Source organism: Crocuta crocuta, unplaced genomic scaffold (assembly GCF_008692635.1).
Source record: "Crocuta crocuta isolate KB4526 unplaced genomic scaffold, BGI_CrCroc_1.0 scaffold128, whole genome shotgun sequence".
NCBI classification, from domain to species: Eukaryota; Metazoa; Chordata; class Mammalia; order Carnivora; family Hyaenidae; genus Crocuta; species Crocuta crocuta.
Genome location: NW_027532232.1, coordinates 5127737 through 5144734, shown reverse-complemented (window position 1 = coordinate 5144734; position 16998 = coordinate 5127737). Strand labels below are relative to the sequence as shown.

Genomic DNA, 16998 nt, shown 5'->3' with positions numbered 1-16998 from the left:
AGGAGAGTAACTACAAAGTTGCAAAGAAAACTCTAAAGTTATTCCCCAGGGAGAGGGACCCGAGGAAGGACAAGGTCGGAAAGGGGGCCCCTCCCCAGAGCTTCCGCCTCGGGGCTGCAGCCTGCTCTCCAGGTTGCTGCCCCCTGACGTGTTCACAGTCTCCAGGCGAGAAGGAAGCAAACCTCGTGGGCACAGGAGGGCCACGTGGAGGCGTGACGCCTGGGGAGTGCAGCATCCGCACCTGGGGGGCCCTGGTACCCAACCCCTGAGGGGCAGGGCTGGCCGGCGCTGGTGGGTGCGCACAGGGAGTTGGGAGGGCGCAGGGGTGCGTCACCCGCCCAGCTGGGGCTACCAGGTCCACCGCGGGACTTCATTCTCCGGGTGCGTGCCTGGGTCCTCACACACCCACACCACTGACCAACCCTGCAGCAGAGACCAAGGGGAAGGGGGGAAACCGAAAAACGAAACAAAACAAAACAACACGTAGCAGCAAAGAGACAAGCCCCCTTTTCCCTGCAACATCCCTCCAGCGCCCTCTACTGACAGCTCTTAGCATTGCACTCACTTACAGGAGAAAGGCTTGGAGAAGCCAGCTGGTTATTGCAAAGCAGGTATAGAAGCATGAATTTGGACCCAAGAGTCAAAAAAAATTGGTAACTGGCAGACTGCGTGAGTTGCTTTGGCCAACAGGTTGTTAGCAGGCGTATGCGGGCAGGGGCTGTAAATCCTCCTGCAAAGTTGGGTTTGTCCTCTGGCACTTCTGCTGTTCTGTGAGATGCGTTATCCTGTGAGCTGCTGCCCCTTCAGCCTGGGCCCCACAAAGAACACACGTGGTCCAACCTTAAGCCCAGCTCACCTAGAAAAGCAACACCCGCTGGACCCACAGCTTGAAGGCGGCTTACCCAGCCAATCCCAGCCTCCATCAATTGATTCACATTGAATGTTCTGACCCAGGAGCATGAGAATAAATGCTTATTGTGTGTCACTGGTTTGGGGTGTTTTTGCAACACTCTTATGAATAAGACTGGCAGATACTAAAACTGACATACAGGAGGGGCCTCCTGCTATAACAAAAGCCTAAAGTACATGGCGTGATGAAGGAGTGGGCAGCTGGGAAATTAGTGGGGTAGCTATTGTTGAGGGCAGGGAATACAGAGGCTCATGATAACCTGGAAGGCAGAAAGTGTACTTGAACTTGTAGTGTTAGGGGTAGGATATTACAAGGAAAAATACTGAATGCATGAGCTATTTTGTTACAGGTGTTTTTGATAAGGCACTACAAAAAAGATTTGAGTTCAGAAGAGAAGTTACTGATTTGCCATCAGAATTTAGAGGCAATCTAGGTAGCTCAGAATTGCACAGTGAGAGAAATGAAACCATTCCCTCTAAAACAAAGGTGAGGCTGTTATTGTATCACTTTAGCAAAAAGGCTAAGTCCAGAGCCTCCCAGTAAGACATAGTCCGAAACCAAATTGAGCTTAATATGCTCATAGCTTAAACGGACTTCATTAAGAGCACTGAAGAATTAAGCCGGTGCCAAGTATATGCTCTAAGTTGGACAAAAGTATTCCTAGAAAGACTAAGGATGTGCCTGAGTACTTAAAAATGAGCTGGAGGTAGAGTATACATCAAAGAGAATTGTGGTCATGGCTTTTGGCACATGGAGTCAAATACATAGAAAACCCACACATTGCTTGAGAGAGCTGTATTGGCGAAAGCGTTACTAGCGTGGACAAAAAGTCACCAAGACTGGGAAGTAAAAGGACCTGGGTTTTCAGCATTCTACAGGAGAAAACAAGCCAAGAAGAATGCCCAGCCACCAAAAAGGACATGTTTCCCAAAGATCTCTTCAGGTGTTTCAGAGAAGAAGGAAGGAAAAACAGGAAGACGTCTTGGAGGGTGGGCCCACGAGTCATGCAGAACAGTGGGTGGGAAGCTCTCTCTAGGTAGCAGAACCAGAGCCTACTCAAGGAATATTCCCTACTGCTGGAATGCAGATGTTGTGTGCCACTGAGTTGAGTTGGGGGGGAGGGGTTGTTATACAATATTATTGTAAAAAGGCTGGCAAATACTGAAATCGGTATCTAGAGGGGGGCTCTGTCTGTAACAAAAGGTAAAAGGGGAGCGTGGCCACCTAGTATTTCAATGCTTATGACTGTGTGTGTTTCCCATGGTGATCAATCATTGAACGTAAACATTTACTGCCGTAAGTCTGTTCCTGCACCATCGCTGGACTTGGGGTGTATGAGTGGTAGATAATTTGTTTCTTGAGTTTATAGGTCTCTGGATTGAGAGAAGCCTTACCTGGATCTAACATATATCGTAAGATCCTGGACTTCGTCTGACTGAATGAGGCATTGGAGGCTTTGGGATAAGGCTGAGTAGCCTATGCGTGGGGGAGAGATGTAAGAAGTTATGACCAAGCGGGCAGACGATGGTAGATTAAAATGTTGGCTCCAGTTCTGCACTTTTTCTGTGTGTCCCCTTTGCCACAAGACTTTTCACATCCTCCCATGAGAAGTGAATCGATTTGGGGCTCAGTCAGTTAAGCATCAGACTCTTGATTTCGGCTCCAGTCAGGTCTCATAGTCGTGAGATCAAGTCTTGCATTAGGCTGAGCATGGAGCCTGCTTGAGATTCTCTCCCTCCCTCTCCCTCTCCCTCTGCTTGAATACACATTCTCTCTCTCCCTCTCTCTGAAAAAAAAATAAAAAAGATAAGTTTCCCTGCCCTTGATTTAAGGCTTGGTCCTAAGACTTGCTTTCACAGATGCGATATTAGCACGTGTGATATCAAGAGAGGCTTGAAATCTGCTTGTGTACTTGGGCTTGACTTGTTTGCACTTCACCACTGCCAGGAGAAAAGTTTCCCTGCTAGCTGTGACTCTTCCAACCTGGACCCAGGAAGGAACAGACTTGGAGCAGACCTGTGCCCAACTCACATTAAAAAAAAACCAAGCACCGATGGACTGCCCCCCACCCCCTGCCCCCGCTTGAAGCAGAGCCACCAGGTTGAGCCCAGACTAGATCTACTGGCTGTTATCCATGTTGCTGATCCTGTGAACATGAAAAGAAATGCTCATTGTTGCGTGCATCTGAATCTGGGGATGGTTTGTTATGAAGCATTATCATGGACATAGCTAATACAGGCCTGCTTCTTACACTTCCTATCCCTTTCCCCCACCCCCCAGGTACTGAGTGGGGGGAGAGGAGGAGACTGAAGTTTAGGGAAGGAATTCAGGTTGTGGCTTCAGAGTGGAAAAGTGCTATTAGACCAGCGAGGAGCCCCTGAGGGGGAAGGGGGATGAAAGGGTGAACTCCTGGCTCAAGGATGGTCTCCAGTCAGTTTCTAATGAGCTTGTCAGTTTCGCAGATCGACCAAAAGTGAATACAATGTACAGTACACTGTGGAATGCTTGGGCATTGTGTCACAGGTTAACTATGCTAATGAGGAATGGGAATGTAGCAAGGGGGTATAGCTCAGGGGTAGAGCATTTGACTGCAGATCAAGAGGTCCCCGGTTCAAATCCGGGTGCCCCCTGTAGGTGGCTTACCTTATTGATCAATACATGCCTAAGTTAGGCTCCTGCTGGTCTCCACCTCCACCCTCCTTTTCTCAGGTGACTTCTGGGATGTGCCACACGTCATGGTGCTGTTATGAATGATGTATGTGTGGCAGAATGTCCTAAGCTCCTCTTAAAAGTTTACCTTATGATCAGCAGTTACCCAGCCTGTCTGCAATTACTTAGGGATCTTAGTAAAGATCCCTTTAGTCGGACAGAGGAAGTACCTGGGGACTTTTGCTTTGGGGAGGCACACCCCCCTCCCCTGCTAACTTCAGTTGTAACATCCAGTGATTCTAAGTGGCTAGAAAAATTATTTTGGAACGTACAACACTATGTAATTTTAAATAACATTTGGCGGTGAACATCAATGATTTTTCAAGTTAGTGCCTTCAGCCAAGGACTGAGGGAATGTAAAAGGTGGGCTGTAGGCGCAGAGAGCAGCCAGGTGTGCAGAGGGGAGAAAATGCAGGAAGGCAGGGAAGGTGTGGGCATGCGAGGGCGGTGACAGATCATAACTGAGAACTCGACTCTGCTTTAATTTCTTTTTAATGTTTATTTATTTTTGAGAGAGCGAGAGAGAGAGACAGAAAGCAAGCAGGGGAGGGGCAGAGAAAGACGGAGACACAGAATCTGAAGCCAGGCTCCAGGCTCTGGGTGGTCAGCTCAGAGCCTGGAGCCTTGCTTCAGATTCTGTGTCTTCTTTTCTCTCTGCCTCTCCCCTGCTCACGCTCTTTCTCTCTCTCTCTCTCTCAAATAAATAAACATTAAATAAATTTTTTAAATCAGTCTCCTTTCAGATAGAAGCATCTCCTGTTTAAGTGACACAGACCTTTGGAATTATTGCGCTTTTTTTAAAGTTCTTATTTTACCTTGAGAGAGAGTGTGAGCAGGGGAGGGGCCGAGAGAGAGGGAAAGAGAGGGAATCCCAAGCAGGCTCTGCACTGTCAGTGCAGTGCTGATTCGGGGCTCGAACTTCTGAACTGTGAGATCATGACCTGAGCCAAAATCAAGAGTCAGACGATTAACTGACTAAGACAGCCAGGTGCCCAAATCGTTGCTTTTTTTTTTTTTTTTCCCTAAAATAAAACTAACTTGTGTGAGAAAAGCAAATAGGTCATTTCAGAGATGTTTATAATCTACTTATCATTCTCTTACAAAGATGAAGCTATTCTTCTATGGTGTTCTTAACATCAAAAGGGACAGATTACTTTTTCATGCCAATAAAAAAGCTTTTAAGACACTTTCGTAGTGGATTCAGAGTATTTTTCTGTATGGCGGCTGCTACCACAATTGATTTAGCCAACCCTCCTTTGTTGGGCCCCTATACGGTTTCTAACTTCCACTCGTACAGAAAGATCTGCAAAGGGTCCTGTTCAAGATGCTTGTCTGTTTTTCATCTCATTTGTTCCCTATGTGCTACCCCAGTTTGGATGATGGTCCTTTCTCTGGATCCTTGGGGTCTCTGTGATCTTTGGGCCTCATAATGGTATCTTCCAAGGGAAAGGAAGAGACCCCTGGTCCCAGTCTAGGAGATAGTAAAGCCTGCATTCGGTGCTTAGATAGCCAGTCCTCGTATCTGGTCCCACGTCATCCCGCTAGGCTGAACTGCTGGTTTGGGCCATGACCTCTCTGGTAAACACATCTCCCTTTAAAGCAAGGAGTAAAGAACGAGAAGAGTGGGGAGCAGAGTCAGCAACGTAAGACAGCCCAGGGAAGCCCATCGTGCAGGGGGATTAGGGATGGTGGACCGGGGAAGTAAAACCTGAGTGGGAGGGAAGGAAAGAGGGAAGATTCCAGCTCTAAACAATGATTGGTGCTCCACACGGGGACTGGGGAAGAGGCTGCAGAGCTCTCGGCAGGGAAGATTTCTAGAAGTCTCCAGAGAAGGACAGAATAAGTTCAAAGTCAGGCGGAGGGCTGTCTGGACGAGGTTAGGCAGTCAGGTCCCGCTAGCGCACCAGAGATGAGAAGTGACAGTGCATGGTGGCCCCTCGGGCACAAACACACAGGGGAACGCAGTGCTCACCAGAAACCCCAGTTGAGGGCCAGAGCCTCTGACTGTATATGAGGGAGTCCCTGCCTCCAGTCTGTGTGTCGCCTGTTGGCCCTTGCTTTTGCTCTGACCTCCTGTTTGCCAGCACCCTGTCCCGTGTCTGTCCTCTGGTGACCACAAATCCCTCATTCTCGTTTCACTGCTTTTCATGCACGGCACGCTTGCTTCTGTCAGCAGCACATGGAAGAACGCAACAGATGGAGACTAAGAGGGAAAAAGAAGATATGAAGGGGGTTGTTCATCCCCTGCCCAGTTTAGTGCAAAGAGGCCCTCTAACCATGAACGTGGATTCTACTTGTAACTTGGTCATTAAACCAAGCGTGTTTGGTTTGGGCGTGATTTGAATTACTTCCCCCCCCCCCAAACTATACCATGTGAGGCACAAAGTAAATCAATAGCCCCAAAATCATCAGGAGCTTGTTAGAAGCTCATGGTGTCCCTTGTCGCCTTCCGCGAGAGCCTGGCTCCCAGGTGGGGCCCAAGCCCTGCCTCCCCTCCCCCAACCTCTGTCTGAGGCCCGTTCTTCCAAATGAGTCTGAAAGATGTTCCAACTGCGAACCTCAGTGGATCAATGCCAGTGCCTACAGCCAGGGGCTGAGGGGAGGAGGAGGTTATAAGTGGAGGTGAGGGGAAGGGGTGGGCGTAGGGGGTAGGGCACGTTTGCGGGGGTGTTAGGATGGCCGTGCGCCACTAAGAAGCATCTGGAGATGGAGACTGTCAGGGTGTGGCTGTGCAGGATTAAAGAGTTTATTAGACACCTATAAGCAGGTGGGGGTATAGCTCAGGGGTAGAGCATTTGACTGCAGATCAAGAGGTCCCTGGTTCAAATCCAGGTGCCCCCTCATTATGCCTGCTTTTGTCCCTATCACAGCTGCGTGTCCCCCACATTGAAACCTCTATGAGGAGAGAAGAGATGGACCTGGACCCCTCCGTTTCACCTCCTGTGTTTCTCATAGACTCAAGTGGGCTCCACCACCCCAGCCTCTCTGGTGGCTTCAGGTGGGTATTTGTGTTATTCTTTGACTGCCCAGCACCTGAACCCCAACCCCAACTGAGTCTTGGAGGAAAGCACAGCTTTGCAACCTGCTCTACCAAACAAATGTGCCAAATACTCGCCCGGGGCCTGGGGCCCGGCTCAGAGTTTACGGAGTGAATTTCATTGCAGGACACAGAGCTCTGGCTCCTCTGCGGGGTTGGTGGGTCATCCAGCGCCCATTGGGGGTACGGTGGCCTCTGCCCCCACATGATGCTCTGCTGTGCCCTTGGCTGTGATTTTGGCCTCTGGAGTCCCTTTGAGCCTGGCTCTCCCGCCCTCCGGTCCAGGGTCTGGGGCTCCTGCCACCTGCCAGTGATGGTCGAGTCTGTTTCCATCAGACAGAAGCAGATCTGGGTTCGCACCCGTGTGCGTGACCGGTACAGAAGCGGGTACAGGGAGTAATTTGCAAGCGAGAGAGCCTCGGAGAAGTGGGGGGTGTGGGAATGGGGGGCTGCCTGCCAGACCGAATTGTGCCGAAGTCAGTAAAATCCAGTTGGTCCCTCCTGGGTAGGAATCCAGCAGGCCAGGGTCCACGGAGGCGAAACAGCTCAATAAATTGTTGCCTGCGGTCAACGGACACAAAGAGCCTGCTGAGCGCGACAGGCCTGGTGGCTGATTCTAACACACTGGGAACGACTGGATCAGAGGTTCCGTTTCTTCATTCGGGGCTCAGAAGGACACACGGGGCCTCCCGTGACCTCGCTGACAGAGTCTACGGCTCCACATGACAGAGTGGAACGCCAGAGGCAAGCTATGATCCTGTGGTTGCCGAATTCGCTTCGAGTCAGAGCCTCCTCTGTCTCTTGCGTGAAAGCTGGGGGTTTTGCCAGGGGAGAACGGTACTTCCAAAACCACAGAGGGGATTTCTGAGAGCATGGGGAGAAATCAACACCAACTCCAGATGCCGCCCGTCCCCAGGGATGTCTTCTTACACCGGGACTGACAGGGTTGCTTGCAGAGGGTCCAGCGCCCCTGCCCCCCAAGTTGCCCACTCACTGCTGGTGATGGAAAACACCCAAGGGGGCTTTTGAGCCCATCAGAATCTTTGTGCTTCAGGTGTGGAACCCACATGGCTTTAGGAGAGGACAGTGTGGGGTCCCCTGCAAGGAGGAGGTGTAGATGTGGTCTGACTGTCCTGGGAAGTGGCTCCGCCAGCAAAGTGAGAGTCCCCGTGCCTGTTCTGAAGGCTTTTGGGCTTTGGTACCCCAAACAGGCATCCCTGCCCCCTCCAGGTGTGCTGAGCCCCAGATGTGAGGCCTTCCGAGGCAGCCGGGGCTGCTCACGGGGAGGGTGGCTTCAGCCTTCCCGGCCAAATGCCTCCCCTTTACTCAGCCCAAGGATTTGGCCTTGGGATGAAGAAGAAGCTTCTCCAACAGAAGAAGCTGAGGGAGAGGGGAGGTGGGGGCAAGAACGGATGAGCCCCGGAGGAGGTGCAGTGAGGAGGGAAGGTGATCGGAACACAAAAGTGTACCAGCCAGAGACAGAAGGTGGGGGGGGGGTACTGGACAGGGCGGAGGGGCTTCTGCACACTCAAATGACAGGCCAGTAGGAAAGGGTACGGAGCTGATGGCCAGGAAAGGGCGAGTCGGCCAGGACACGGGGCCGACGGGAATAAACAGCAACTACTGGGTATTGGGGGGTCCAGTGGCCACAGTCGAAATGGTGTCATTCAGGAAGCAATTTGAAGTGAGCTCCTGGCTCAAGGGGAAAGATCTGACTGCAGGTCAAGTGGTCCCTGGGTCAGATTTCCAGGCCGCTGTGAGCTGATCTCATTTAGTGTGGGGTGGACAGCATTCGGGTCATTATTTGGGAAGGTCTATCTCCTCCAGCCCAGAGCAGCCTTGGCTCTGGGGAGGAGGAAGCAGCTAAAGGCAGCAGGCCACGTCGTGTCTTGCCCCAGGTTTGGGAAGTGGAAGGAGTCCAAGACCAGCCATGTGAGATCTGGCCCCAACCCTGTTATTAATCAGGTGTGTGCGCTTGGGAAGATCTCTTAATTACGGCCTCTTTTCAAGCCTGTAACATGGGGCACCGAACTAAATTGGTGGTTTCCAATTCTGACTTTCCACGGGGCTTGTTCATTCCATGGGCTTGTTAAAAATAGAGTACGTTGGCCCCACGCCCAACTCTTCTGATCCAGGCATTCTGCTCCGGAGCCCGTGAGCTGTATTTCCAAGAAAGCACATTCCACTGCTCTTCCCACCTCTCACACCAGATGCCGTGATGGGCAATCCACCTGGGACCCTTGACCTTAGAGCCCTCCGGGGACTCTGCTTTGACACTGGTGCCCTTGGCCATGGGAGGCTGGTGTGGGCAGGGGACTGTGCAGAGGGGGATGGTGGGCAGGAATCCCATGGACTGACTAGACATGAGGGGTACGTCAGTGTCTCAAGGAGTTCTGGAATTAATTACGGAGGCCAGAAGTCGGCCTGTCACAGTGAGGTGAGCTTTTAAGGACAGGTGCTCCTTAGTGCTCTTGTCCTTACTGATTTTGGGAATGTGGTTCAAGTTTCCTTTCCCTCACTGGAGCCCATGACTCTACACTGAGGAGAGAGAGAAAAGGCCGGGGAAGGTCTGTCCTCCGCCATCTTCTACACTGACTCACTCCTTGGAGTCAGTCCTACAGAGCCAACCGGAATCCTGCTCTTCTGCAGGGGTGGGTCTGAGTCTACAGCAGGCTCGGAGCCTCAGACCAGGGGCCCTGGCCTGCAGCCAGCATGCTGGGCTCAGAACGCTACGCAGCTGGCTACCTTGAGGTCCTGTTGGCTCAGCTACCCCTGTCTCCTGGGTCACAGCCCAAGTGCGATTCTACGGAACCCACAGTGGGAACCAGATACACACCCCCCTCTGTGGAGAGGGTGGAGAAGTGTGAATGTGAAATCTCAGGCTGGAGCAGAACGAGACCCTGAGGCTGCAGGGATCTGTGCCTTGTCGACCTGATCACATACAAGTCACTGTGTCCTCAAATTGAGATGAGGCCAGTGCTCTCTGAAGAGTTGTGGGGGACCATGTGATACAGGACCCCCACTTGTGATTAAAAGTTAATTAAGGAAGGGGGCACCCGGATTTGAACCGGGGACCTCTTGATCTGCAGTCAAATGCTCTACCCCTGAGCTATACCCCCTGAACTGGTATAGGAATGTATTGTTAACACTTTGTACCTGTGTCAATATGCCGGCGTTCAGTTCAAGAAACCAGCCCTGCCTCTTCCTGTATCTCTTCTGTGTGCACCCGGCCACGGGTGCCCCAATAGCCTCGTTGGCCCTTACAGGTGGGCAGACCCTTAAAATCATCCAGGTAGCAACTAACTATCTCTAGCAACTACAGCTATCGACCATCCACTGCACGTCAGGCACAGTGCGACGGTGACGTACCCGTGACCAGGTGACAGCGCCTTCCCCTGTGCTGTGAGAAGGTTCAGAGCCCATGTCCGAAGGTTCTTTAATCACATAGAAGAAGGTCCACGAGAACTTGGCAAGTGGAAAGGCAGGTTGCAAAACAGTGTGTCTGCGTGAAATTATATGTGACCTCAGCTTCTTTCCTGTACTTTTATGTATCTTTCAGGCTTTCCATATTGAGCACGTGGCCTTAGGAAAACTATACTCTAGGAGACCTCTATTCCTAGGAATTTCTCCCTCTAATACTCATATGAGCACAAAGACACACATATGTAGAGATTCACTGGAGCATTTTACTTTTTTTGTGTTTGCAATAAGCTGGAAACCACCTAAATACCCATTGATGGGGATTAAGCTACAAACATGGTATCAAGAATGGGCTGTGATGCAACAGGAAAAGATAAAATAGGCCCGGAGCACTGCCATGGGAGGACTCGTAAATAAGATTGTTAAGGGCAAAAAGCAAAATGTGGGGCATGTGTATGATGCAAGCTCCTTCAGTCGGTTGGGCGTCCGACTTCGGCTCAGGTTGTGATATCAGGGCTCATGGGTTCAAACCCCACATCGGGCTCTGTGCTGACAGCTCAGAGCCTGTTTCGGATTCTGTGTCTCCCTCTCTCTCTGCCCCTCCCCTGTTCATGCTCTCTCTCTCTGTGTCTCAAAACTAAACATTAAAAATTTTTTTTAAAGATTCCATGTATACCTATAGTTATAAGATAAGAAAGATTATACACACAAAGGTATTTATGTATACACATATATTAAATTTTTATTTATAAAATACATAATATATATTTAATATGTTTAAATATAAATTTTTATACTTTAAAATATTTTGTTATATAAATAACAAATGTATATACATATATGTTTTATGTTATGTTATTTTGTTATGCATTGTGTACTAATATTTTATATGTTATACATAAAATGTATATATTTTTCAATTTTCAAAATGTTTTTATTTATTTTTGAGAGAGAGAGAGAGGAAGACAGAGTGTGAGTTGGCAGTGGGCAGAGAGAGAGGGAGGCACAGAATCCGAAGCAGTTTCCAGGCTCTGAGCTGTCAGCACAGAGCCAACGCGGGGCCTGAAACCACAAACCGCGAGATCATGACCTGAGCTGAAGTCGGATGCTCAACCGACTGAGCCACCCAGGCGCCCCTAAAATGTATATAGTGTATATAACATATGTATAAAATATGTAATCTCCTCTGGAAGGAAACAAACCAAACAGCTACTGCCAAAGAGTGGGTGAGGGGTTCTTTAATTTTCCAATTTGCACATGTGATAACCCAATGTCCGCACAGGCCCGCCTTCCAGGTACTGAGTGGTTAAAAGCAACCAAGAGAAAGCACTGCAGGTGTTCCTTCCTTCCCTGGGGCAGCTGCACGCATCCTGAGGCCTCCCTCTAGGCTAGGCCAAGGCCCCTCGTGGTTTGTCCTTCACCCACCGCCTAGCTGTGCTTGTGCAGCACTTCCCATTTCTGCCGGTTTTCAGCCCCTCCCCCCACCCCCCTCCAGTGCTGTGACTGCGGTTTCACACCCTGGTGGCCCACTGTCCACCCAGCTAGGACCCAAGCTGTCTTCAGCGGGTCTGGGGGCGAAGGACCAGCCTGCCCCTCAGCCGCACACTACGCTCTTCCTCGCCTGTCTTCTCGGCCCCGGCCTCCCAGCCTCCCGAGGGCCTCTCGGACCTCAGGCTCTGGTGCCGGGGCTACGGGAAAAGCATGCTCGAGGGGCATAGAACCCGTGCAGGAGTTCACCACCCAGGTCAGCTGAGATTCACAATAAAGTCAAAGGGTGATGACGCCACTTCTGAAGGGAAAGGAAGGTTTTTCTATTCACACTTGGAGCAAGACAATGGTGGAGGGGACAGGCCCCAGCCCAGGGATGGGGGCCGCGGACAGGGCCTCACACACAACACACGGCCTCTTTCCTGTGAGAGGGAGATGGCTGCATCGGGGGGTGGGGGGCACTAGGGAGCCCTCGGGAGGGACAAGAAAGAGAGGGACGATTCCGTGGGCCCCCAGTGGGGGGAGAGGGAGATGGAAGGCCCCTCTGCCTGCTGTGGACCTTGACCCCTGGCACCAGGGAGCCCTGGCCTCTCAGTCTGGGCTAGGACTGCACTGGCCCTTTAAAGGCCTTCAGCACACCAGCCTACGTCTCACTGGCCAGAACGAGGCACTCGGCCTCGCTTACCTCTGAGGGAGGCTGGGATGTGTAGTTTTTCTTCTGTGCAGCCACGTGACAAGAAGGAGGCTAGAAGGGACACTGGGGTGGGGTGGGTACTGGAGCTCAGTCTCCCCAGACCCCTTTGTAGCCACGGTCGGGGGAGGGGGGAATTCTGTGAACATGATCCTAAGCCTGAGCCCTGGAAGGATCATTACGTGACGTTGACGTTACTGAGGGTGAGGGCCGAGGGGGCAAGGCACATACAAGCGTCAGCCTTGTGCTAAAATCCTCCACAAGCTTGGGCATCCCGAATCCGGCCACACGCATCAGGGAGGACGAGGGGAGCGTGGTGTAAGGGGGTGCAGCTGGCTTCCAAGAAGGGCACCCAGAAGGGCAATGTGGGGGAGGAGCCGTGAAAGGGGGGTCTCATGGGGAGAGGCTGAGGAGGAAGAAATGGCCCCACTGAACTGGGGGACCCCACAGAGTGGCCGCCAGGCTAGGATGATGGGGCTGCAGGACGAGAAGTAGAAATGGGGTGACAGATGGGGGCTGCCACCAGCAGGGCCATTTTCTTTCTATTTTTTTTTAATGTTTATTTATTTTTTGAGAGAAAGAGAGGGAGAGTGCACACACATGAACAGGGGAGGGGTAGAGAGAGGGAGACAGAGGATCTGAAGGTCCGAGCAGGGGTCCAATGCGAGAACCCTGACACTGTGACCCCAGGCGCCCCCAGAGAGGTCATCTTCAAGATCAGGGGGTGTCGCGGGAGGGCAGGGACAGGAAAGCGACAAGCTGCCAGGCTCTTGGTCAAAGTTCCAAGTGTTAATGAAACTGGGGGGGAGTACTAATTAAGAAATTCGAGTCTGTCGCTAACAAAAAAGAGTGAGCTTTAGTGAAAGAGAAACTGAGGCACATCGCTGAAGATAAAAGAAATTTTGTCTTTTTTCTGGCACTTATGTTGTATGCTGATAACGGAAGACAAAGAAAATTTGCAACCTGGGATGTCAGACAGAGAGCTTTTAGCCAGCTTGTCAAGTTAGACAGAGTCTGACGGCGCCGTCTTCAACGGCCGTTTCTCTGCTGCATCTTCCTGCCGTCCAGTGTAAAAAGACTGAGGCTTTCTTGCTGTCAATTAATTTATTCTGAGAACCTGTTTTTAGCCCATCTAAAGCCTAGAGTTCTGTTGTGGATATAGGCCTGGAGGATTATGAAATGTCTTTCAGGGAGTTGAGAGAAAGGTCATAAAAGATGACGGCGTAAGGGATCGTAAAAATCATGACCACTTCTGAATTACCCGCGGGACCTCGGATCTCACAACGAGTTCTGAGATTGTCTGCCACAATGTCACCGGCTTGTCCTCCAAACCACAGAAGGCCATCTCATCCTTTAGTTGTGAGATGGGTGATATGTAATTCACTGGTCCTTATGCAGAAGTTTACTCGGAAGTCTTGAAGACGACACATAATTGTCTTTAATGGTTCTTCAACGTAAACATGCACTTGAAGAGGTAGAGATTTCATCCTCTACAAACTCTCGGCCCCAGAGTCTTTTTTCTGAGCCACGGATCCTGGCGCTTTGGTTTAGAATGAGAAGACACCCCCATCCCCACAGGCACAGAGATTGCCTGGTCTGAGAAAGAGGAGGATTGAGGAAACTGAGGCAGAGACCGTTAACATCTCTGGAAGACACGGTCATCATCACCTTCCGATGATGTATACTTAGGGCTGAACAGGGGGAGGTCTAGAACATAAGATGCTGGGCAGACAGAGCCGGGATGAGGCAGCCTGGGTCTCAGGTTTCCTGGAATCTCACTAAGGCTGGTCCTCAACTACGCTGCAGACTAGGAACCTTGGGGAGCCCTCACCCTAACTGGGCTCCACCCCAGATATTCTGATTTCATTGGTATGGGGTGAGGCCTGGAAAACGGCACTTTTCTAGACTCCTCAGTGATTCCCACTTCTGTTTCGAGGTAAGAACCCCCAATCTCAGTATGAAGCTTCACCATTTGCTGGTTCCAGGGGAGAAAAACAACTTTACGTTGACGTCTAATAAGGAAGAGGAAGTTTAAAAAAAAAAGCAGCACCATTTAAATTAGGAATAAATAGGGGGCACCCAGATTTGAACTGGGGACCTCTTGATCTGCAGTCAAATGCTCTACCCCTGAGCTATACCCCCTTCTGCTGTGAGGTGACTTAATTAATATTCTTCATCTGGACAGCCACACCCAGACTCCCTATAAAGTGATGAGACGCTCCCAGACAGACTGCTCTCTCTGGAAATGCCAGGCCTGCTCCAGTGAGAACTCATCAACCAGCTTCCGCTGCCCCTCCCACAGGACCCAGATGTGGGCAACAGCTTGGAGAAGCTTCCACAGTGGCTGTTAAAATGGCCTGCAGAGGCAAATGCCTGTGCCCCACCTGGTGAGTGCCTTAAAAACAGAAACCTGACCGGATTGAGTGTCTGTCCAAACCCACCTAATGGGGGCCTGACCCTCACGACCCTCGCGGGCTGATCGTTCCGTTCAGGGTACTTCCTGCTAAACTACAGTCTAGCACACAAGATGGTTCTCCCAACCTCCACTTCTTCAGTTAATATAGATGAAGAATGACTGGCTCCAAGAAATAGAAGTAGGTGGCCGAGGGGCGCCTGGGTGGCTCAGTCGGTTGAGAGTCTGACTTCAGCTCAGGTCATGATCTCGCGGTTTGTGAGTTGGAGCCCCGCGTCGGGCTCTGTGCTGACAGCTCAGAGCCTGGAGCCTGCTTTGTTCAAATTCTGTGTCTTCCTCTCTCTCTCTGCCCCTTCCAAGCTCATGATTTTTCTGTCAAAAATAAATAAACATTAAAAAAAAAAAGTAGGTGCCCAAGTAGAGTTAGGAATCCCCAAAAGCATGAACACATAGATCATCTCTCCCTGCTATAGGCGCGTCCCCCACCTGCCCACCAGCCTTTCCCTAAAGATCTCTCCTGGCCAGGAGGCTATAGAAGCACTTACTTATACATTGATTACTTTTTTTGTTTTAAGTTTATTTATTTATTTTGAGAGAGAGAGCAAGCACTAGCAGGAGAGGGACAGAAAGAGAGAATCCCCAGCTGTCATCGTGGAGCTTGACACAGGGCTCGATGACCCGTGAGACCACGACCTGAGCCGAAATCAAGAGTCGGACGCTTAACCAGCTGAGCCACCCAGGCTCCCCTACGCTGATTTCTACCATGACGCTAACGTCTCAGGATTTCTCGTTGCTGCCAATGAGGGTGGACTGTCAGGTAAGGTCAAAGGGACTAGTGAGCCTGTAACAGCCCAGAACTCCCCGGAGGCCAGAGACTGGGCACCAGCAAGAGTGAGGCCTGAAGTGGCGGAAGATCTGGGTGTCTCTGGATTATGGCGCCTGGAGCGTCAGGGGTACAGGGATGGGGGCAGTTCCAGGGACAAAGCCTCGAGCCCCACACATGGGGGGCGATCAGAGAGGGGACAGACTTGCTTGAAGGTTATCAGTTAGGAAGGGGTAAGCTCTTAAGGAGCAAGCGATTCAAAGACAAGAAACAGAGCTCAACCCTGAGCACCCACAGCCCTTGGCTGGCTGACCTACCTTGGGCCCTAAGTGTGCCTTCCTCAGCTGGTCGGAAAAATGACACCCAGTTATTTTAATTCAAGGTGGACTCGGGTGCATGGGGCCACAGGCTCCTAGGCAAATGAAAATCTTCCCCAAAGCAATGCATCCAGAAACAAGCCTCCAAGAATCCCCCTGGGTAGATTTTAACCAATCTAAGTGGCCCAGAGGCCAATGGCATAGACTCTGAAGGCAGATAAGCCTGGATCCAAATCGTGTCCCGGCGGGAGAAACCTCCTCCGACTACTTCTCCTGTCTATGCCTCCTGCATAAGCTGTAAAATGATAATAGCATGTACTTGATGCCTTGGCATGTTGATTAAATGAGTTAATCCATGTACAATACTTGAACCAGGACTGGCACATAGAAAGTGCTATGTCCCTCTCTGTGGAACAAAATTAAAAACATACTAGAGGGGCACCTGGGTGGCTCAGTCGGTTAAGCGCCCGACTTCGGCTCAGGTCATGATCTCAAGGGTCGAGCCTGCTTTGGATTCTGTGTCTCCCTCTCTCGCTGACCCTCCCCTGCTCTCTCTCTCTCTTGCTCTCTCTCTCAGAAATAGATAAAACATTAAAATTTTTTTAAAAATAAAAACATACTACGGACCTAGCTAACATTCATGAGAGTCAACAGAAATAGTAAGCATGGGAACTTGAGCTGTGAAGACTCCACCTATGAAATTATTTGCATAACTCAAAGGGTGTCTTAAAACAGAGAAATGAAAACTAAATCGAGGAGCAAAAGACTGAGAAATGATCACATACATTTGAAAAGCAAATCAAACAAGACCTTCTAGAAATGAAAGATGTAATTAACTTGTTTTTATTTACTTTCTAGTGAAGTAGAATCTACATGAAATACACAGATCTGAAATGTACAGCTCAGTGAATTTTTCCATAGACACACACCCATGTAACCACCGCCCAAGTCAAGAAATAGAAAATTTCTAGCACCTCTTGGGGTTTCCGTGGACCCCTTCCCAATCACCCCCTCTCCCCGAGGATAGCCATCATTCTATCGCCATGGATTTGTTTGCTCGTTCTTGGGTTTACTCTTCTGAGTCTGGCTTCTTCCACCCAACCTCATGTTTCCTAGATTCATTCCTGTTTGTCCACTGTAACCCTTCATCAGTTATATGGATACATGTATATCACATATTTACAAGGAAG

The 16998-nt window shown here is 50.4% G+C and overlaps 1 long non-coding RNA gene and 4 other non-coding genes across 5 annotated transcripts; 3 read left to right on the top strand and 2 right to left on the bottom strand.

Annotated features, from left to right (window-relative positions):
* Positions 1–3468: 3468 nt before the first annotated feature.
* TRNAC-GCA (transfer RNA cysteine (anticodon GCA)) lies at positions 3469–3540 on the top strand. The gene has a single exon. It is a non-coding gene; the product is annotated as a tRNA-Cys (tRNA).
* Positions 3541–6388: 2848 nt separating this feature from the next.
* Positions 6389–6460, top strand: TRNAC-GCA (transfer RNA cysteine (anticodon GCA)). The gene has a single exon. It is a non-coding gene; the product is annotated as a tRNA-Cys (tRNA).
* Positions 6461–6527: 67 nt separating this feature from the next.
* Positions 6528–15479, top strand: LOC144242970 (uncharacterized). Its single transcript, XR_013338506.1, has 3 exons — positions 6528–6617; positions 14441–14642; positions 15244–15479. It is a non-coding gene; the product is annotated as an uncharacterized LOC144242970 (long non-coding RNA).
* TRNAC-GCA (transfer RNA cysteine (anticodon GCA)) lies at positions 9704–9775 on the bottom strand. The gene has a single exon. It is a non-coding gene; the product is annotated as a tRNA-Cys (tRNA).
* TRNAC-GCA (transfer RNA cysteine (anticodon GCA)) lies at positions 14326–14397 on the bottom strand. Its single transcript has one exon. It is a non-coding gene; the product is annotated as a tRNA-Cys (tRNA).
* Positions 15480–16998: the final 1519 nt, after the last annotated feature.